Source organism: Alligator mississippiensis, chromosome 8, assembly GCF_030867095.1.
Source record: "Alligator mississippiensis isolate rAllMis1 chromosome 8, rAllMis1, whole genome shotgun sequence".
NCBI classification, from domain to species: Eukaryota; Metazoa; Chordata; order Crocodylia; family Alligatoridae; genus Alligator; species Alligator mississippiensis.
In genome coordinates this window covers 40,637,204-40,656,410 of record NC_081831.1, presented here as the reverse complement: position 1 = coordinate 40,656,410, position 19,207 = coordinate 40,637,204, and the positions used below count along the sequence as shown (strand labels likewise).

The 19,207-nt window shown below is 45.6% G+C and overlaps 1 protein-coding gene across 2 annotated transcripts in view; it reads left to right on the top strand.

Annotated features, from left to right (window-relative positions):
- The window catches only part of GABRQ (gamma-aminobutyric acid type A receptor subunit theta), a 126,286-nt gene that overhangs the window by 23,915 nt on the left and 83,164 nt on the right, over nt 1–19,207 (top strand). The window lies entirely within an intron of this gene.

Here is a 19,207-nt window from a genome sequence, read left to right as displayed (position 1 = left end):
TGCAGCAGGAGCATGAGTGGGCTCCCCCCAGCTCTGGGCTCAGGCAGGGCTGGCTCCTGGTGGCAGTGTGCACTCTCGGGGGCAGGGGGGACCCGCACCCCCCAGATGTGTCAGGGGGCAGGGTGTGAGTGTGCTGCAAGATCGTGCTCCCTACCCTGCTACCCTCCCCCAGGCCTTCCAGAGTGCTGTGTGTGCAACCCGGCACGGCAGCGTACAGGGGGGACACGCAGAAAAGCTGCTGCTGCAAGCTCCACAGTGCCCTGGCCACACATCCCCTGCAGGCAGGGACAGCAGCAAGGGCTACAACCCTGCACTGCCTCTGTGCACACAGAAGAAGTGTGGCCAGGGCAGCGTGGAGCTTGCAGCAGCAAGCAGCTTTCCTGTGCAGCCCTGCTGTGCCCTGCTGCACCAGTCACATATGCTGTGCTCTGGAGGACCTGGGGGAGAGCATCAGGGTGGCAGGGAGTGCAGTGTTTATGACCCAGGGTTTGCAGCCAGCCAGGCACTCCTGCCAGGGGGCAGGGGGAGGGGGTTGCAGCCTCCCCCAGAGTGCAGGCCAGAGTGCCCGGGTGGCTGCAAAGTCCCCCTTCCTCTCCCCCTCAGTCCCCAGCTAGCTTGGGCACTCTCTGGCCAGGAGTGGAGAAGGTTTGCAGCCCCTGGGCACTCTGGCTGGGAGTGGGGGGTGGGAGTTACAGCTGACCAGGAGCAGTAGAGGTTTGTAGCCTGCTGGGCACACCAGCCAGGAGCGGGGAAGCCAGACTGCCCAGCTGGACTGCCCAGCCAGCTGCAAACCTCCCCACTCCCTCAGCCCCCAGCCAGCTTCCCTCCCAGCCCTGCCCTGCCCCACCACCCCCAAGCTCCACTTACCACCAGCAAGAATAGTTATCCTGAAGCAGCCTCCAGTAAATGCGAACATTGGTCCCCGTCCTTCCCCATCTCTCTTCCCCTCCAGGCAGAGCTGGGGGTTTCCCTGCCCATTTTGCAAACAGCTCTTGCAGGCTGGAACTCAGCCAGCCTGCAGAGCTCTTTGCAAAAAGGGGAAATCCATGGGTTTCTCTTCTAAAAGGAAAAATCCATGTTTTCTCTGATAAAAATGGGAAATCTGTGGTTTTCTCTGTTTTTCCATGGGAAATGGAAAACCTGGCTCCCTGCCGATAAGCCATAGGTTCAAATATAGCCCAAGTCCTTAGTAAATGACAACTGTTATCTAATGGATAGTGAAAGCCAATATAATGGTATTGGTTGGATCCATGACACAAAAGGAGCTTGCACATTTAATATAAATTAGTCCATTTGTTGATCATCTTAGCAAATAAGCTAAGCATTGAAGTGATCATGCAGCATGACCACTTCTATGACCCCTAAACATTGTGTCAGAACAAAAGCATGCTGATGGAACAGTATTAGGGGAAACTTTCACAGCTACAGCATTCTGTGTCTAAATGCATTCATTCAGCCTCTAAGACTCTGTCTAACCAATACCTTCCACCTATACCAGTTATCTTAAAGACATGCAAATGCTAGGTGAAATTAAAGAAGAGCCATTTTATGTTGTGCTAAACATCAAGGCTAGGGACAAAAGTTGCACATAAACCAGTTTAAGTGATCAGAAACTGGTTTAAACCTGTAATGGAATAATAGTTCAGTGCACATAAACCAGTTTCAAAATGACTGAAACTGGTATAAGATAAACCTTGTTGAATGTAGTATCAGACTTAACTGATTTAGGTCAAATCAGTTTATTAAACTTCTGTCCCAGACCCATTCCTGTTTAAAGTTAAATCTGAGTCCCCCAGCATCCCAGCATTTTGTAGCCATGGACTTGGCTGGGCTGCCTGCTCCAGAGAACACAGCTGGCCCTGCCCTTCTGCTTCCTAGCTGGATCATGTGGCTGACTCACTGTCCTCCCCACCCCGGCTGTGGTATATGGAATGTACCTTTAAGACATGGAATGGGCCAACAGTGGTATAATACAGTCTTTCCCCCTGATGCCCTGTGGGTGTGGTTTGGTTGGTGTTGTTGTTTTCCCCGCAAACTGTGTGTGTGTGTGTGTGTTCCTGAATCCTGTTTCCCAATACAGATAAAACTGTTTATCACCCCACTGGTCTCTGCTGAATGCTGACTCAAGGAGAGAACCCCAATTGAATGGAGGTCTGAATGAGCACCCCACCCCTGGAACCCAATGGCTTAGAGTAAACTTTATACAGACAAACCCCTACTGGGGTCTGGAGTCTGGGGCCAGAAAGGGGGGGTTAAACTTCCCTTCCCCTAAGTACAGAGCTGGCCTGCCCTGCTTGATTAGTGCTGGTTGTGGCTGTGGACTACAAATCCCAGAGGCACCTAGAAGCAGGACGAGCAAGTGATGAGCAACCCTCGCAGAATCCTGCTGCTATGATTGTAGACTGCAAATACCAGAGACCTGAGGTGCAGCAAGAAGAGGAAGTGAACACACAGCCCACGCTGGCTATGTGCCAGAGAGCCATGCTGTAGCACCCCCTGGCTTCTGGCTTGAGCCACTGCAGGCATGTGGCTGCATTTTCAGAATCAAGTGTGAATGTCTGTTCATTTGCTTATTGGTTCAATCTCTGAAGCTTAGACTAACTTGCAAAGACTGAATCAATTCAGCTTCAGGCTTTCTGAATGTCTTTATTTAGCCCATGTGATGATATGAGACATTTGCAAAAAAAAAACCAAAAAAAAAAAAGATGAGACGTATAGAGGCAGAGCAAGTAAGCAGTCATAATCCTGAGGTGCTTTGCAGTCTGGGACAGGCAGATAATTTAGTGGACATATTTTTCATCAGTGGACATATTTATCCTCAACTGCAACTCCATTCTTGTGAGCCAGTAGGGTAGTGGAATCCACCAGAATCCTGGTTTCATAGGAGCAAAAGGGCTGGGGAGTAGGGGGTATTGTTTTCTAGCCCTACTCAAACTTCTTGTTTAAATTTGGGCAAGTGACATAGGGTAAAATAAAGTGACAAGTTATGAAACTAGGAGTTAAAGAGAAAAGCAGACTAGCTAGACAAGATGTTAATCATCAAGAAAGACAAGGGAGGAACATCCTTTCCCTACAAAAGGTCCTGGGTGAGGAAATTCTCTAAAAAAAAAACACTGGTTCTCTTCTTACCACAGGTTGTGTATGTGGGTTGGAAGATACTGAGCCTATTGAAAAACACAGGGAGTTCTCTCTAGAGGGGGAAAGAAAGGCTGCCATGTTATGAAATGTATGCTGTATTTCTGATTCACAGTGCATTTGTAGCACTGTTTTTGTTTGTTAACCTCCTCTGAACTGGAAATTGCTGACTTGTAGGTGCACTTACGGCTGCACTCTGCTTCAGAAAGACTGACAAATATTGAAAGGTGTGAATTGACTTGGGTAGGCTTTGGATTGGGCCCTGAAACTGCTTGTGCCTTTGTTCCACATCTGGAAAATGGAGACTGTGATCTTTTCCTTGTCCCTTTCCCCTGCTTCCCCCTGGGCCATGCTTTTATTTGTCTTATACAGACAGGAGGCTCTTGGAGGCAAGGACTGGCTGTATGCAGTGCCTAGCACAAAAGGGTCCTAATTGGTTTAAACTCTTGTATACTTCTGTGATGTAAATAACAAAGGATATAAGATTATAAACATTGGATTTACCTGTAAGATAAGTTACAAAACTGTGAAAGGGGTGCAAGTTCAAAATTGGCCTGATTGCCTTCTCCCCCAGGGCTGATCAGAGCTGGAAGTAGCACAGGAAACTCATAGATTCATAGATTCATAGATTCACAGATGTTAGGGTCGGAAGGGACCTCAATAGATCATCGAGTCCAACCCCCTGCATAAGCAGGAAAGAGTGCTGGGTCTAGATGACCCCAGCTAGATGCTTATCTAACCTCCTCTTGAAGACCCCCAGGGTAGGGGAGAGCACCACCTCCCTTGGGATCCCGTTCCAGACCTTGGCCACTCGAACCGTGAAGAAGTTCCTCCTAACGTCCAGTCTAAATCTGCTCTCTGCTAGCTTGTGGCCATTATTTCTTGTAACCCCCGGGGGCGCCTTGGTGAATAAATACTCACCAATTCCCTTCTGTGCCCCCCGTGATGAATTTATAGGCAGCCACAAGGTCGCCTCTCAACCTTCTCTTGTGGAGGCTGAAAAGGTCCAGTTTCTCTAGTCTTTCGTCGTAGGGCTTGGTCTGCAGGCCCTTAACCATACGAGTGGCCCTTCTCTGGACCCTCTCCAGGTTATCCTCATCCCTCTTGAATTGTGGCGCCCAGAATTGCATGCAGTACTCCAACTGCAGTCTGACCAGCGCCCAATAGAGGGGAAGTATCACCTCCTTGGACCTATTCGTCATGCATCTGCTGATGCACGATAAAGTGCCATTGGCTTTTCTGATGGCTTCGTCACACTGCCAAATGATGTTCATCTTGGAGTCCACTAGGACTCCAAGATCCCTTTCCACTGCTGTGCCACCCAGCAGGTCATTCCCTAGGCTGTAGGTGTGCTGGACATTTTTCCTCCCTAGTTGCAGCACTTTGCATTTCTCCTTGTTGAACTGCATTCTGTAGTTTTCTGCCCACTTGTCCAACCTGTCCAGGTCTGCTTGCAGCTGTTCCCTACCCTCCAGCGTGTCCACTTCTCCCCATAGCTTTGTGTCATCTGCAAACTTGGACAGAGTACATTTCACTCCCTCATCCAAGTCACTGATGAAGACATTAAAGAGTATCGGTCCAAGGACTGAGCCCTGCGGGACCCCACTGCCCACCCCCTTCCAGGTCGAAGCCGACCCATCCACCAAGACTCTCTGGGTGCAACCCTCCAGCCAATTCGCCACCCACCGCACTGTGTAGTCATCCAAGTCACAGCCTCTTAACTTGTTCACCAGTATGGGGTGGGACACCGTATCGAAGGCCTTCCTGAAGTCTAAGTATACGACATCCACCCCTCCTCCTGTGTCCAGGCGTTTCGTAACCTGGTCATAAAAAGAGACTAGATTGGTCAGGCACGATCTGTCTGACACGAACCCATGCTGGTTTCCCCTCAGCATAATTTGTCCTGCTAGGCTTTCGCATATGTGAGCCTTGATAATTTTTTCAAAGACTTTGCCAAGGATGGAGGTGAGATTGACTGGCCTATAATTGCCCAGGCCCTCCTTCCTCCCCTTCTTGAAAATGGGGACCACATTGGCCCTTTTGCAGTCCTCCAGGACTTGGCCCGTGCGCCACGAGCGTTCGAATATTCCCGCCAGTGGCTCTGCAATGATATCGGCCAGTGCCTTCAGCACCCTCAGATGGAGCTCATCCGGGCCTGCCGACTTAAAGGCATCCAGTTCTTCCAAGTGACTCTGCACCATCTCAGGGTCTATGCATGGAAGTCTGGAGCCTTTCTGCTGCCTCTCTACAACCCCAGTGAGAGACTTGTCTTGCCCCTCACTTAGGAACACTGAGGCAAAGAACTCGTTGAGGAGTTCAGCCTTGTCCCCACCGTCCGTCACCAATTGTTTCTGCCCATTTAGCAGGGGTCCTATTCCTCCCTGGGCCTTCCTTTTACTCCCTATATATCTAAAAAACAATTTCTTGTTGTCCTTTACTTGGGATGCCATCCTCAGTTCTATGGTAGCTTTGGCCCGTCTAACTGCCTCCCTACAAGCACGAGCAGAGGAGGTATATTTGTCTTTGGTAATCTCTCCCTGTTTCTGCTTTTTATGTGCTCCCCTTTTGGCCCTTAGGCTGCCCTGGATTTCTGCAGTCAGCCAGGGAAGCCTCCTGCCCCTTTCCCTCTTTTACCCCGCATGGGAATCATCTCGCTTTGTGCCTGAAGGATCGTTTCCTTAAGGCACAGCCACCCTTCTTGGGTTCCCATCATTTCAAAACTCCTACTCTGCAGTGCATCCTTGTATTGAAATTGACCTCTCTGTATTGAAATAAATAAGGTGAGTGAGGCTCTTTCACTGAGGAAGAAGCTTTACCCTGGGACAGAAGTCTCCATGTTAAATGTTTGTTTTGCCCCTCCCTGGGGAAAAAAAAGGTGGAGTTTTCTGTAAGGGAAGAGAGTCACCGTCCCCCTTCCTCCACCCCCCAAAAAAAAGCTGAGCTCAGCATTCTTTGTTAGGGCAAACTGGACAAAAAAAAGCTCTATTCCCATGTATTTAATGAACAACTATTTTATTTTTTTCTTTTAATTGCTCAGCATCGGATGTGTACCTGGAATGCTGAGCTCTTCTGGAAATCTGGCCCTTTTTAGTTTCCTGAAAGGAGCTGAGCTGTTTTGAAAACCTCACCCCACATACCCTGTGCTTACATGGTAGCACTTGAAAACCAGAGTACTGGGCTTATTTCAGAGCACCAATGATAGAGGTCTAGTTGATGAAGAGCACCATGGGTATCTAAAGGAATTCTTCCTAGACTTCCTCATTCTGCAGGGAAAATAGCTATGGATATTTAGGACTTTAGTAGCAGAGATAACTCCATTACCAGCTGAGTAAGTGCATAGCAAACAAGAACTCTATCTAAAGAAAATACAAAGGAGTTCAGATTTCAATAAAGGATGCTAATTGAACAATGTTGCTGGCCTTCCACTTTGGGCAAGCTTATACTACAGTCAAAGGTGAGACTTCAGTTTGTATAGGCACAACTGAGCTAGTTTTAAACTGCCTAGCTTGTGTACTGGTAGTAGTTTAGAGCTCAGCATGGACTTAATGTGCAATTACTCAACCAGCTTCACAGGCAGATGTTGTAGCCCACACCTCCATGGTTCTTTGGCTACTCTGTTAAATCCAAGCTAAATTGTTTAAAAACAGCTTGTGTCTGTTGCCACTATGGCACAGTCACCATCTTTATTACTGAAGTGTAGACTTATCCTGAGGGACATCAGTTGGTCACCGAGGATGGGAAAATGAATCTAACACTTGTGTCTCTCAAATCTTTCTTGTTTCTCTTCTGTTCACAAGCTTAGTCTGTGAATACTTTTTTGTTTCATGCCACTTTCACCCTTTGGAAAAGACATTCTTGGATTGATTCTTTCATTGTTAGAGCCTACATAGCACCTCCATGCCACACCAAGAATGAGCCCTGTTAATTGCCAGGGAGAAATTGTGTAGAGTTCCTGAAGACTGTTCCATTGGGTGTAACCTGGAAGAAGTCAAAATTTCCCCATTCTCCAAAATGGAGAACATGAGCTCAGTAAAAACATATCTAAATAAAATTACCCCAGGCAGTCTCTACATATAGAATGCTGTACTTTGGCTAGCCTTTCTTACAAAGGATTCTGGGCAAGGAAGCCTTCCATAAAACTGCATACTCCTTTGTCACTCAACTGTGAGCTGTACATGGTGGTGAGAGAATCTTCTAAGAGAATATCCAGCATGAGGCATGTGTAATACAACAGGGAATGCCAGGAGAATATGAGCCAGAGTGGCCTCCACTGTGGTTCTAGAGAAAGTGCAGCATGTTTCTCACTCTGTAAACTCAGTTTTGCTGTCTGGTGTGGGTCAGTGACATGACAGTAACCCTGCCCCACCTCCTGTGGGGAGGCTTGCACACTATCCTCACTGTGAAGCAACTAAGGTTGTGATTAGGCTCCATGGTGGATACAGTGTAGTGAGAAGTAAATGAATTAAGAATAAAAGAAATTACAGATTGCAGATGGAACCCCCAGGTGTAACTACAATAGTAATAAAATAAGCAAGCCCTACCAAATGTGCTAGTAAAGTGATATATTTTCCTGCATGGAGGGGATTAGTACCCCATGATATGGAGATTACAACTGAGACCTGGAACCTTATTACCCGGGATCCTGGTTTTCTCTGATTTATCCCCCCACCCCTTTTCAGTTTTAAAAAACCCAACCAAAACGAACTCCAAATCCACATTTTTCTGTGATTAAAATGAAACACCCCAATATATAAATCTATATTAGTGGTGTTTCATTTTAATCATGGACAAATGTGGATTTGGGGTTACTTTTTTTTAATAAAAAAAATGGGGATTTTTTTTTTTAATCAGAGAAAACCAGGATCCCTGCTTATTACAAAGCGGGGGGGGGGAGCTATCTGCCCAGTAGATGTGGCATGATTCTCAGTGGTAATTAAGCACCTGGTGGAATTTGCAGAAGAATCTATCTGCATGATTAAGGACCTAAATAACTATAAAAAATATTGTCCCAAGATGTACAAGCACATGCCTAAATTTAAGCACACACATAGCCCCCCTAACATGAATGAGACTACGTGTACTAAAAATCAGGCCTAGTCATATCTGACCTCGGGTGTAGAAAAGGAATTCCCTACAGTTGCATAGGTTTGGTGCCTCTCTCCCTTTCCTTCATTTTAAGCGTGCATGTTTGATGCTTTCTTTTTAATCAGTCTGAGTAGCTGCTTACCATCATCTTTTAAAATCAACCTTGATCTAGCTTCCTCTATAATCCTCCAATACCCATGGGACACTTTTATAGTCTGTTGTAGCCAATTAATTGTTCTCTTTAACTTCCAAATTTCCATGGGATAGTCACAACATCCCACTTTAATGCCCACTAATCCATTAAAAATACCCATGGAATAGCCTCTGTAATCCACTGTGCCTCAAGGATTGTTTGCTAGCTGTCTGCTTTTCCTGGAACATTCACAACATGCTTATTGTATTTATGCAGACATGGCACCACTCCTCCAGGAACACTCCAGAATAGTGCCTTGCAACTATTGCGCTGGGCTGACTCCATTCCCTTCTGAAAAGCAGCCCCCTCTGGCACGAAACATGGCAGATGTTAGCAATGCACAACAATGGTGACAACCAGCTAAGGTCAAGTAGTGGAAATACTTCATCTAAAATTGCAGTGGTAACTTAGGTCAGCATCAGGTTGAAATTTGGCTTTTGCACTAAGGTTAACACCCATACTCCTGCAAATAGTGTCAAGGGGTAAGGATGAGTCTATGTGAGTATGACTATGTCTCAGCTGAAAAACAGCCCTGCTGGCAGTACAGTGCCCCCTGGTTCTATGCTGAGGAATTAGTTCAGTGTTTATACAGAGAAAAGTGTGTCATGTTATGAAGTCTTATTAACTCTGAAGCACTTAGCTGTTCCTGAGAGATCTTCTGTACAAATACCAAGCTGGCTCAGACCTCTCTTAGCTTATGAGATCTGAGAGGACGACAGCCAAAAGACAGTTTGATTATAAACCTCAGGTTCTGTTTTGTGACATGATCCTTAATGACTCCATCACACCCTGTGCACTATCCTTGATACTTCACTGTGTGGTGGAGGTTGCTTGCTCTTAACATTTCATTTCTCATGAGAGACCTCTAACATTCCTCTTTATTAGATAAATAGTGCAAATTGAGAAATCTGATTGGATACTTGCCAAAAGCCATGCTCTAAACAGAGGCCAGCAGCACAGGTTGGAACTCATATTTAGCTTCATCACATGGGGTCACACTGTGTCTTACCAGATGTAGCGTGGATAGATGAGAAGTGGGGCCAAGAAGATTATTCCCTCCTCCCACCCTTTACATGGTGTACACACTTCTCCGTGCTTAAGATCTCAGCATTAGAGAACTTTAGCCTGGATGGTGCTGGTGGAAACCCTATGGGTGCAGGTAAAGGCAATGTAATAAACCCACGTGCTACTGGAAATTGCACCCAACCTTAGAAAACTAGGGTAGTGCACTTGGTCATTCTACCCCAAAAATGTGTTGTTAGTACTTGAGTGAAAGGAGAGTTTTCTTAGTTAGCTGCAATAACAACTCCTTTACTCTTCCTGTTGACCCCAGCAACTGAAGGCAACATGGTATTTATTTGCTCATACTCATTCAACCAGACAATTAAATCAGGGTGAGAATGAGAACATCTTGGTTTTGGCCCTTAACTCCTAGAGTGACCATCCTCATCCTCCACACAACAATATGCTTAAAGCAACAGTCCAGTCATTGTTTACCTGGTATTTAATTTAAGCTGTTTCTGCTTCTTACATAGACCTGAGGAAAGACACTTTGTGCCCAAAAGCTTATCTAACATCTCTCTCAATTACTTAGTTGGTCCAATAAAAGACATTACCAAAAAAACCTTGTTTCTCTCATATCTCACAGATCCTCATGGCAACTACAACTTTTCTTCTTCTTTTCATGTCCTTTCTGAGGTTGATGACATGTATTTAGGGTGCAATGTGAGAATTTCTGCTATGGCCAAACAACAACACTGCAACCCTACTACAGTCTAGCTCCATCGCATAATACACTGGTATCAGATTGTCCAGGTCCAGACTAGCAGAGCATGTATGTAAAAAGTGGCTTGCTAGGAAAAAAGGATAGAATGTAAGAGGAATGCTGATGAAAGGACTTTGATATCAACCTTTATAAACATTTGATGTTTATGGATGTTGTGCTGGGTACAACAGGCTTCTTGTCTGGTTGGCTTTTAGCTAAGGGAGACAGTGGAAAAGAGATCTGTGAGTCATGAGAACACAGAGGGAATAAAGACACAGGTGATATGGGTTTGGGGACCTTTTGGTGCGTATTTAAAGTTTGATTGTTCTGGAAAGATTTAAGCAAGTGATTAAGTGACCCAGGTGAACTCATTGCTTCCACACAGCATCATAAATCAAAGAGATGCAGGATAAAAACATTTCCACAAACACTTCAATTCTGATTTCCTGACATATAGTCACCTCTTCATGGTTCTCAAGCAATATTAACCCTGTCTGTTGCCCCCAGCCCTAAATACTAGACTATGAAACAAAAACAATCTGAAAATCGGTTGGAAGTTTCAAACACTTCTTTACTAATTCTGCTGCTTTGTTGCTTTTCCTGCCTGCCTCTCTGCTTAGGATGAGGACTGTCTTTTAATAAAGATCTGCCTAGCACTAGCATAATGGAACCCTGGCCCTGATTGGACTTCTAGGCATATCTGTAATAGATAATAATTGAATAACCCCCTTTATTATAGTCGTCCCATATTCCAAAAACACTAAGACACTCCAGGGTGTCTGTTATTAGATGGGAAGTATGGCATTTTGCAGTAACCAGAAGTTGTTATCCCTTGCCCTGTAGATAAAGGAGTAAGGTGTAAGGCCTACATGGAATAGAATGGAACAGATTTTTTTCAGGTGAATTATGTTACGGCAGTGAGAGTGTAACTGTCAGCTTTCCATAACAGAGCTTCACCGCTGTTCCATCCACACCACTGACACAGCCTTTAGTCATTCATAACCTGATGCTGAATGTGAGTCAGACTCTATAATCCACGATTACCTATGGGTTATCACCTGTAATCTATCAGTACCTGTCAGCAGTTTGTGTAACTCACTGGTAGTGAGTTATTCAATATCAAACTATGGCTTTAATTCATAAGATCATATGCACACTGCCCTGGGGTTTGGCAGTGTGAACAAGGCAATCACAGTGGCTTGAGGAAATTGTTCTCTTTCTGCACGTAAAGAGCAAGCACCTACCTTCAATCTAACCTACCTAGTATGCATGATTCTAGAAACCAGTGACAAGAAAGAATAAACATCAGGTTTTGGAAAGAGTGCATATAAAATAAGTGCATGCATCTCTCCTGCAGCATGGCAGCAGCAACTCCCAGATCAAAGTAGCTGCTGTCTCTGTACAAATATAATGTCTACATAAATTGAAAGGTGCAAGTGCACAAGAAGAAAGGATCCCCAGTTTCATAGTGGCATATACTACAGCAGGGGTGGGAAAGGAATACAAGTGCAGAGAGGAGCAGGAGGATAGTTCCTTTGCCAAGTTTGCATCCCATGTATGCGTGCTGAGCTCTGCCAGCCAATGCAGGGCCAGTGACCATTAGGGCTGTGCAAAATTTCTCCACCAGTTTTGTTTTGACGCTGTTTTGACCTGTTTTGAGGTTGAAACAGCAAAATCAAAGCAAAACAGATATGGTTGAAACAGCCTTGAAACAAAATGAGGCAAGTCGAAAAGTTTCGCCATTTCGACGCTTTTTCGGGAAGGTTGAAACAGCCTAGAACTTTGTCATTTCTGGCCAGATTTGGATACAACTTGCAGAAATGGTAGCCCCTTCTGAGAGCATAAAGCATGCCAAGTTTCATGAAGATAGGTACAGGGGGGTTGGGGAAACTGCACCCCAAATTCTTGAGAGCCAAACTTATGTCATGTGTATGTGTTAAGCCACAGCAGGGTCAAAACTACAGGAATGCTAGTCCCTGCTGAGGCCACAAAGCGTGCCATGTTTCAAGGAGATAGGCACAGGGGGTTTGGGGAAACTGCACCGCAAAATCCTGAAAGCAAAACTCATGTAACATGTTTGTGATACACCACAGTGTAATCAAAATGCAGGGACGCTAGCCCTTGTGGAGACCACAAAGCCTGCTAAGTTTCAAGGAGATAGGTGCAGGGAGTTTGGGGAAACTGCACCTCAAGCTGTGGACATGCAAAACTCATGACAAGGGTGACATTGTTTGTGTTAAGGCGCATCAGGGTGAAAGCTGCAAGCCTGCTAGCCCCTGCAGAGGCCACGAAGCCTGCCAGCTGTCAACAAGATTGGTGCAGGGGTTCTGGGTTCTGGGGCCCTGCACCTGTGGCTGCTGACAGGCAAAACTCGTGACATGGGTGGTTATGCAACTGTCTGTCTTGGGGCATGGGGGAGGGGAAACTACTGCAGGCCTGGCTGCTAGGCCCTGCTGCAGCCACAAAGCCTGCCAGCTGTCAAGGAAAAAACTAGTAGTAATGGTCACAGTCTGGACACCCTAGTTGTGAAGTAGTTTTTAGCCTGAAACAAGCCTAATTTTGAGCCTGAAACAAGCCTGAAACAATCTTCCAGGAGTTTGTGACCATTACTTCCAGTTTTCCCCCAGGGTGACCTGGTGAACAGTTGTTCAACAAGCCCTAGATGTACGCTTCTGATGTAGCAGTAAGCTGCTACCAAGTCCCCTCTCAGCCTTCTCTTCTTCAGGCTGAAGAGTCCCAGGTCCCTCAGCCTTTCCTCATATGGCTTGCTGTGCAAGTCTCTGATCATATGAGTGGCCCTTCTCTGGACTCTCTCAAGCTTTACCACATCCTTGTTAAACTGCGGAGCCCAGAACTGAACTCAGTCCTCCAGCTGTGGTCTCACCAATGCCGAGTAGAGCTGAGTAGAGCAGGAGAATCACCTCTTTGCAATGGCTTTGCTGGAGATGCATCAATTGATGCGTGCCAGTGTATTGTTGGCCCTGCTGGCTCCAGCATCGTACTGCCGGCTCATGTTCATACTGTGGTCAATTATTACCCTCAGGTCTTGGTGACAAGTGATGGGGGATTTTCAGTCCTGCTGCCTGATAAGAGGCAGCAGTTGCACAAGTACCCATGTCACAAGTTTTGCCTGTCAATAGCTAGGGGTGTAGGGCCCCAGAACCCCCCTGCACCTATCTCCTTAACAGCTGGCAGGCCCTGTGGCCGCAGCAGGGTCTAGCAGCCAAGCCTGCAGTGGTTTCCCGCTCCCCTCTACCAAGACAGACACAGTTGCACAAGCACCCATGACTGGTTTTGCCTGTCAGCAGCCAGAGGTGCAGAGCCCCAAAACCCAGAACCCCTGAACCTATCTTCTTGAAAGCTAGCAGGCTTTCTGGCCTCAGCAGGGACTAGCAAGCCTGCAGTTTTGACCCTGCTGTGGCTTAACATATACACATGACATGAGTTTTGCTTTCACGATTTTGGGGTGCATTCCCCCCCCTGCACCTATCTCCTTGAAACTTAGTAGGCTTTGTTGCCTCCTTAGGGGCTAGCATACCTGCAGTTTTGGCCCCACTGTGTCTTAACACATATATGAGAGACAAGTTGCTTTCAGGATTTTGGGGTGCAGTTTCTCTGAACTCCCTGCACCTATCTCCTTGAAACTTGGCAGGCTTTGTGGCCTCAGCAGGGGCTAGCATGCCTGCAGTTTTGACCCTGCTGTGGCTTAACACATACACATGACATGAGTTTTTCTCTCAAGACTTTGTGGTATAGTTTCTCCAAACTCCCTGAACCTATCTTCTTGCTACCTGGCATGCTTTATGCCCTCAGAAGGGACTAACATTCCTGCCAGTTTCATCTAAATCTGGCCAGAAACGACAAAGTTATAGGCTGTTTCAACCTTCCCCATTATATCCTATGGGCAAAACATGGAAATAAGGTTGAAATGGCAAAACGTTCCAACAGAACGAAACAGAACAGCCATTTCGACTGGAAACAAAAGTTGGAATGAAACACTGTTCTGTTGAAACATCAAAATGCTGGTCAAAACAGAACGCTTCCATTTTGCATAGCCCTAGTGACCATGGCCTAACTCTGCACCATGTGCCATTGTTTTTTATAGGTTCTCTGGCTCTTGAACACTGGGAGTAAAGACTGTGCTTACAGATGATCATATTGAATGGTTAAAGGAATGGCTATTTGTGTCTATATACAGTCTCCAACTCTTAGGTCTAGGCACAGTTTTATTTTGTGCAAGGGACCTCTGCTTCAAAGGATGGTGCCTAAAGAAAAGAGAAGATATCAAACGAAGGAACCTAACCAGAGGAAATTGGTTGAAGCAAAGCTGGCCTGAATAGGTAGGCTTCCAGGCAACTTCCAGTGCAGCTATGGAGGGTCTGACAGACTCATGTGTGGAAGGTGTCCCGTAGTCAGGATCCTTTGAAAAAGAAGACCCTGATCCAGGTCAGAGTAGTGCTGAGAAATCTTCCTTGCTGACCAGGGGAGCCCAGCACCACATTTCCTTTCTCTCTGTGTGTGCATGTATATGCATGCATGCATACATGTGTGCATGACTATTGCTATGACAGATGACCATCCTGGGAAAGTGAAATACTTTGGTCATCCCTGGGTTGAGTACAACACTGGCAGGGCTGCATTGCCCTATAGATGTGTGCTACTTTCTATCAGAAGGGAGCAGCTTCAGAGGACAAAAACTGTGATCAGTCCCTACACACTCATTGTTGTGATACCAACGAAAGTCACTGTATATACGTCTTGCATGGAAGAGATGGGAGGTAATCAGTTTTGGGGGTGGAAAGAAGTAAACAGTGGAGTCTCCTTGTGATTTGTTTTGGAACTGGTGCTGTTTCTAATAGCTTGACATAACACCTGGGGCTGGGAGCTTAAAAATAATATTATGAGAATCAATAAAATTGAGTGTGGCAACATTGCAAACTTTTTCTCACAGTGGATGCTAGACAGTTGTCATTGAGTAATAATTTTCAGTCACTACTAAATAACATTTCAGCAGTCACTACTAAATAACATTTTAGCAGGATTTGTGTGAAAACCAAAAAAAAAAAAAATCTGGCTTTGAATTTTGAATTTCCCAGTCTCCTCCCTTCCACATTTACTTCTTTTGTGATGATAGGAAGTGAACTTTTTCATCTGGGAACAAATAGGCATTACTTACAATTTTTCTTAAAAGATGTGGTTTGGTGGCACAGGTGGCATACTTTCATTTGCTGCCCATTTGTGAATTATTTTTCCATGTGCAAGCATGTGTACAAAAACTGACCTTTTTGTCCCAGCTCAAAGAGTAAAATGCAAATACAGTGTGCTGTTAATACTGAGCCCAATTCTTCCCCTTACTCTAACTGAGTAACTTCAGGCCTGCCTATTGGACAAACCTTGACAGTTTTTTAAAATTCCCTCCTTTTTGTAACGATCCTGTATTTTTCATAGCATTGGAAGGGTTGTATTTATCGCCCACTCTATTACATGTTATGTAGCTTATTTATTTGTACCTTGCTCATAACTAGACTGGTTAGTTTAATTTTTTTCATTTATAGTAGTAGCACAAGGCTCTGAGGCTGAAGAATCTGGAATCTAAATAGACAAGTCATGCAGTGTATGTACTAAAAACCGTTGGAACAGGGGAGGTGAAATTATTTCCTATAGCTTTACAGAAAGTAGCCAATACAGGATCAGAGGCCAGAATTCCTGAGTCTACATCCAGTACCAGCTGGACCTTATGACCTCTTGCCATCTCTGTGATACATATTCACTTCCTTCTTCTTCCACGTGTCAGCTGGAGAGTGGGGGAGGGACAAGTGTACCAATTCCCACCCAGTAGGTGCATCTACACAAGATGTTTACTGCACAATTAATTAATGAATTAACTAACATCTCAGTGTCTACACGTGCACTAGGCCTGTGCAAAGCAGATAGTATTTGCTTTAGATTCAGATTCGGCCAAATCAGGGAACAGTGATTCAATCTGGTGATTCAAATCACTGTCCCAAATTGATTCAGCCAAATCTGATTTGGAGATTCGGCTGCTGCCAAATCTCTGAATCAGCCAGGCCAATGCTCCCCAGCCCGGCAATGGCTGTCCTACCCACCCCAGCTCCCGGCACTTGTTAAAAAAAAAGCCCCAAATCAGCAGGCGCTGCCAGGTGGGGGGGCAGGGGCGGGGAGGGGAGGGGAGGGGCGGGGTGCAGGCTGCTGCATCCTGGCTCAATATGCTGCAGGCCAGGTGCATATGCAAGCCATGTGCCTGGGAGCTTCGGCAACGGCATGTGTAGATGTGCTTAGTCAGCACAAGGAAGAGAGCAAGGCTCCATCCATTTTTCTGTCTACTCTGGCATGAGAAGATAAAGTGGGCACTTATGCCCAGCTGTAAGTGGCTTGCTCAGCAAGGTAAAGGAACCTTCAAGACATACTTAATAAACCTCCTAATTTTATAATTTGTGTGAAGGTCACAGGTTTCTCAAGCTGTTATGTCTACCAAATGAGGGCCACACTCCACAGGTCTCAAGCCATTACAGAAACCTCCTGCTTGTCACCCCAGTTCAGGCTTGTCATAGAAATTCTGGGGGTCTTGGCAAGCATGGTAAGCTAGAGATGGGCATCTGGCTGAACATGTAGGAGCTAAGCTAAGCTCAGCTAGAAGTGGCACTTTGTGGATCTTAAATCCATCATTTTTCTTCCTTAGAGCAGGGATTTGGGAGTTAGGAGTCCTGGATTCTATTCATGACATTGACACTGAGTCATCATATGACCTCAGGCATGCAGATACCATGGTGATGAATGCAGCATAAAGCCTAGATAGATAGACTAGATTAGATCGGCTGTGCATTTGACAGGTCCTTGTGTACAGGCATTGTCACTGTTTTACCCTTCTAAAGTCGCTCAGTTTCCTTTGGTGTTTTAATGGGTCTTTCATGCCACAGCAGGGGAGAAAAATATATTTTTACACTGGAAAATTGTGTTTGTAAAACCACAAAAACCAACAATGTGTGGGCTGGAGGGAGACAAATGGTACAGGTCTCAGTGGCAGGTTCTTTGAGAGAAAGCAGCACATATTGAATAGCAAAATAGATTTGGGGTGAAAGGGGCAGTTTTGTAGCCAGTGGCATGCAAGAGATTGAGGTGGCTAGTGTCTGGATGTCTTTGACTTCTTAACCTGAATGAGTAGACTCCCATTTAGAGCTGGGTTGACCGAGGGAACCTTCATCACAAGTCTTGAGTCATGTCTTAAACTCACATCTCTAGAGCTATAGTGAGGTACTTTAATCACTTTCATACTTAGTCCCTCCAGCACACAAGACTAGAAGCCAGGCTTTCTGAGTCCTAGTCATGGCTCTGCTGCAGACATGCCGTGTAGCCTCAGGCAAATCTCTGTTTTCCCTCCTACTTCTTTCCCCTGGCTTTCAGCTCTTCAGGGCAAGGACTGTGTCTTGCTATATGTATGTGCATCCCCTAGCACAACAGGACCCTGATCTTTGCTAGTACTTTCAATAAAAATCATAAGAAACTTGCAAAGAAAAGATGTTTCCCTACTAAGGCTTTTAACCAGCTGCCTATATTTTTTAAAGTCCAGCAATGCAAAGTGAATGTTACTTCCTGCTGCAGAATGTCCAACAAGTTCTGAGTCAGAAAGAGAAGGGAAAAAATGATGCACTGCCTCGTTAAGGAGATTTGCATAGGAGGTTCTAATTAGAGTTGATATTGATTCTGATGTTTTAAGTGTTATTCATATTCCATTAAAGGATAATGCTGTCTAATTTGTAGGCAGAGGGTCTCTGTAACAGTACACCCAATCACAAGGGAGCCTTAATGACACTACTTTTCTACTTCTGGTAACACATAATTAAAATATCATTTCATTTCCAGTTCATATGTTTCCCCCTGTTTGCTAATTATTATTTTTTTAGTCATTGCATGATTATCTGTAAATATTTCAGCACTTGGATCTGCTAATGAATCGATGGAAAAGTTAATGCTTTGTGTGGCAGAATTTGCTGCTGCTCCATTTCTGATATCAGGCAGCAAGTCTGCATATTGCAGGGAGCAGACACAATCACTCACTGGAAGAGACACAGGATGAGGCTATGCCCTGGGTTGGCAGGAACAGTCCTGGATTCATAGGCCAGTCCTGACTGGTTGGTGAAAAGTCCAAGAAGCAGAGGCAGAGGCAGAGGCAGAGGCGGGGGGGCAGGGCTGTGGGGCACAGTTTGATGTGGAGGTGAAGCAGCGTAGTGTGCCAGACAGGCAGGTGAGCAGGCACTGCTGCTGCTGTGCAGGAGCAAGACAGGTAGACTGGAGCAGTGCCCAGCCCTCCCCTCCCCCATCTGCCTCCAGTTGCTACTCAGGTAGAGCTGGGCCCAGCATGTACCATGCCAATCTGCCTCCCCCCAGATTGAGCTCTGCACCTCTGCCCACCTGCCTCTGCCCACAGCAACGTCACTAACACTGGGGAGTGGGGGGAGCAGTGTCTCAGATTTCCTTAAAAATAATATGGTCACCCTAAGAATGAGAGACTAGGATGCCTTTGGAATAAGGCCCATTCAGAGGGGTTCAGGGTTAAGGTAGACAAAAATGAAAACTAAAACCCTAGGTCTCTAACTTCCCCTAAACTAGATTCCTGTCTCTTATAGGAGTTCTCCCCTTTCTGGCTGTGGTAGTAGGTCTTTCTTTTTTTCCCCTCTGTAGACCTAGGTAATACTAGCATGCATACAGTACTTTATAATTGCAGTGTGCACAGAGAACATTACATTAGTGTCCAAAAAACTGCATCTTGAAATCTTGCAGGTAGGGAATTATTATTGTAAATTACTCAGAGCCAGGATGTTTTATATGTATAGCAGTGAGGCATATGAGTGTTAAGAGAGGGGCATTTTGCAGCCTTTGGAGGGCTGTGTTCTTTTTCACATGCCCATTACATGTATTTCAGTTGGACATGGGTTCTACAGTGAGCATCATTTGGCCATTGAACCTTCAGGATAAGAATATTCCAGTCCTTCAGTGAACATGTTCAAAGA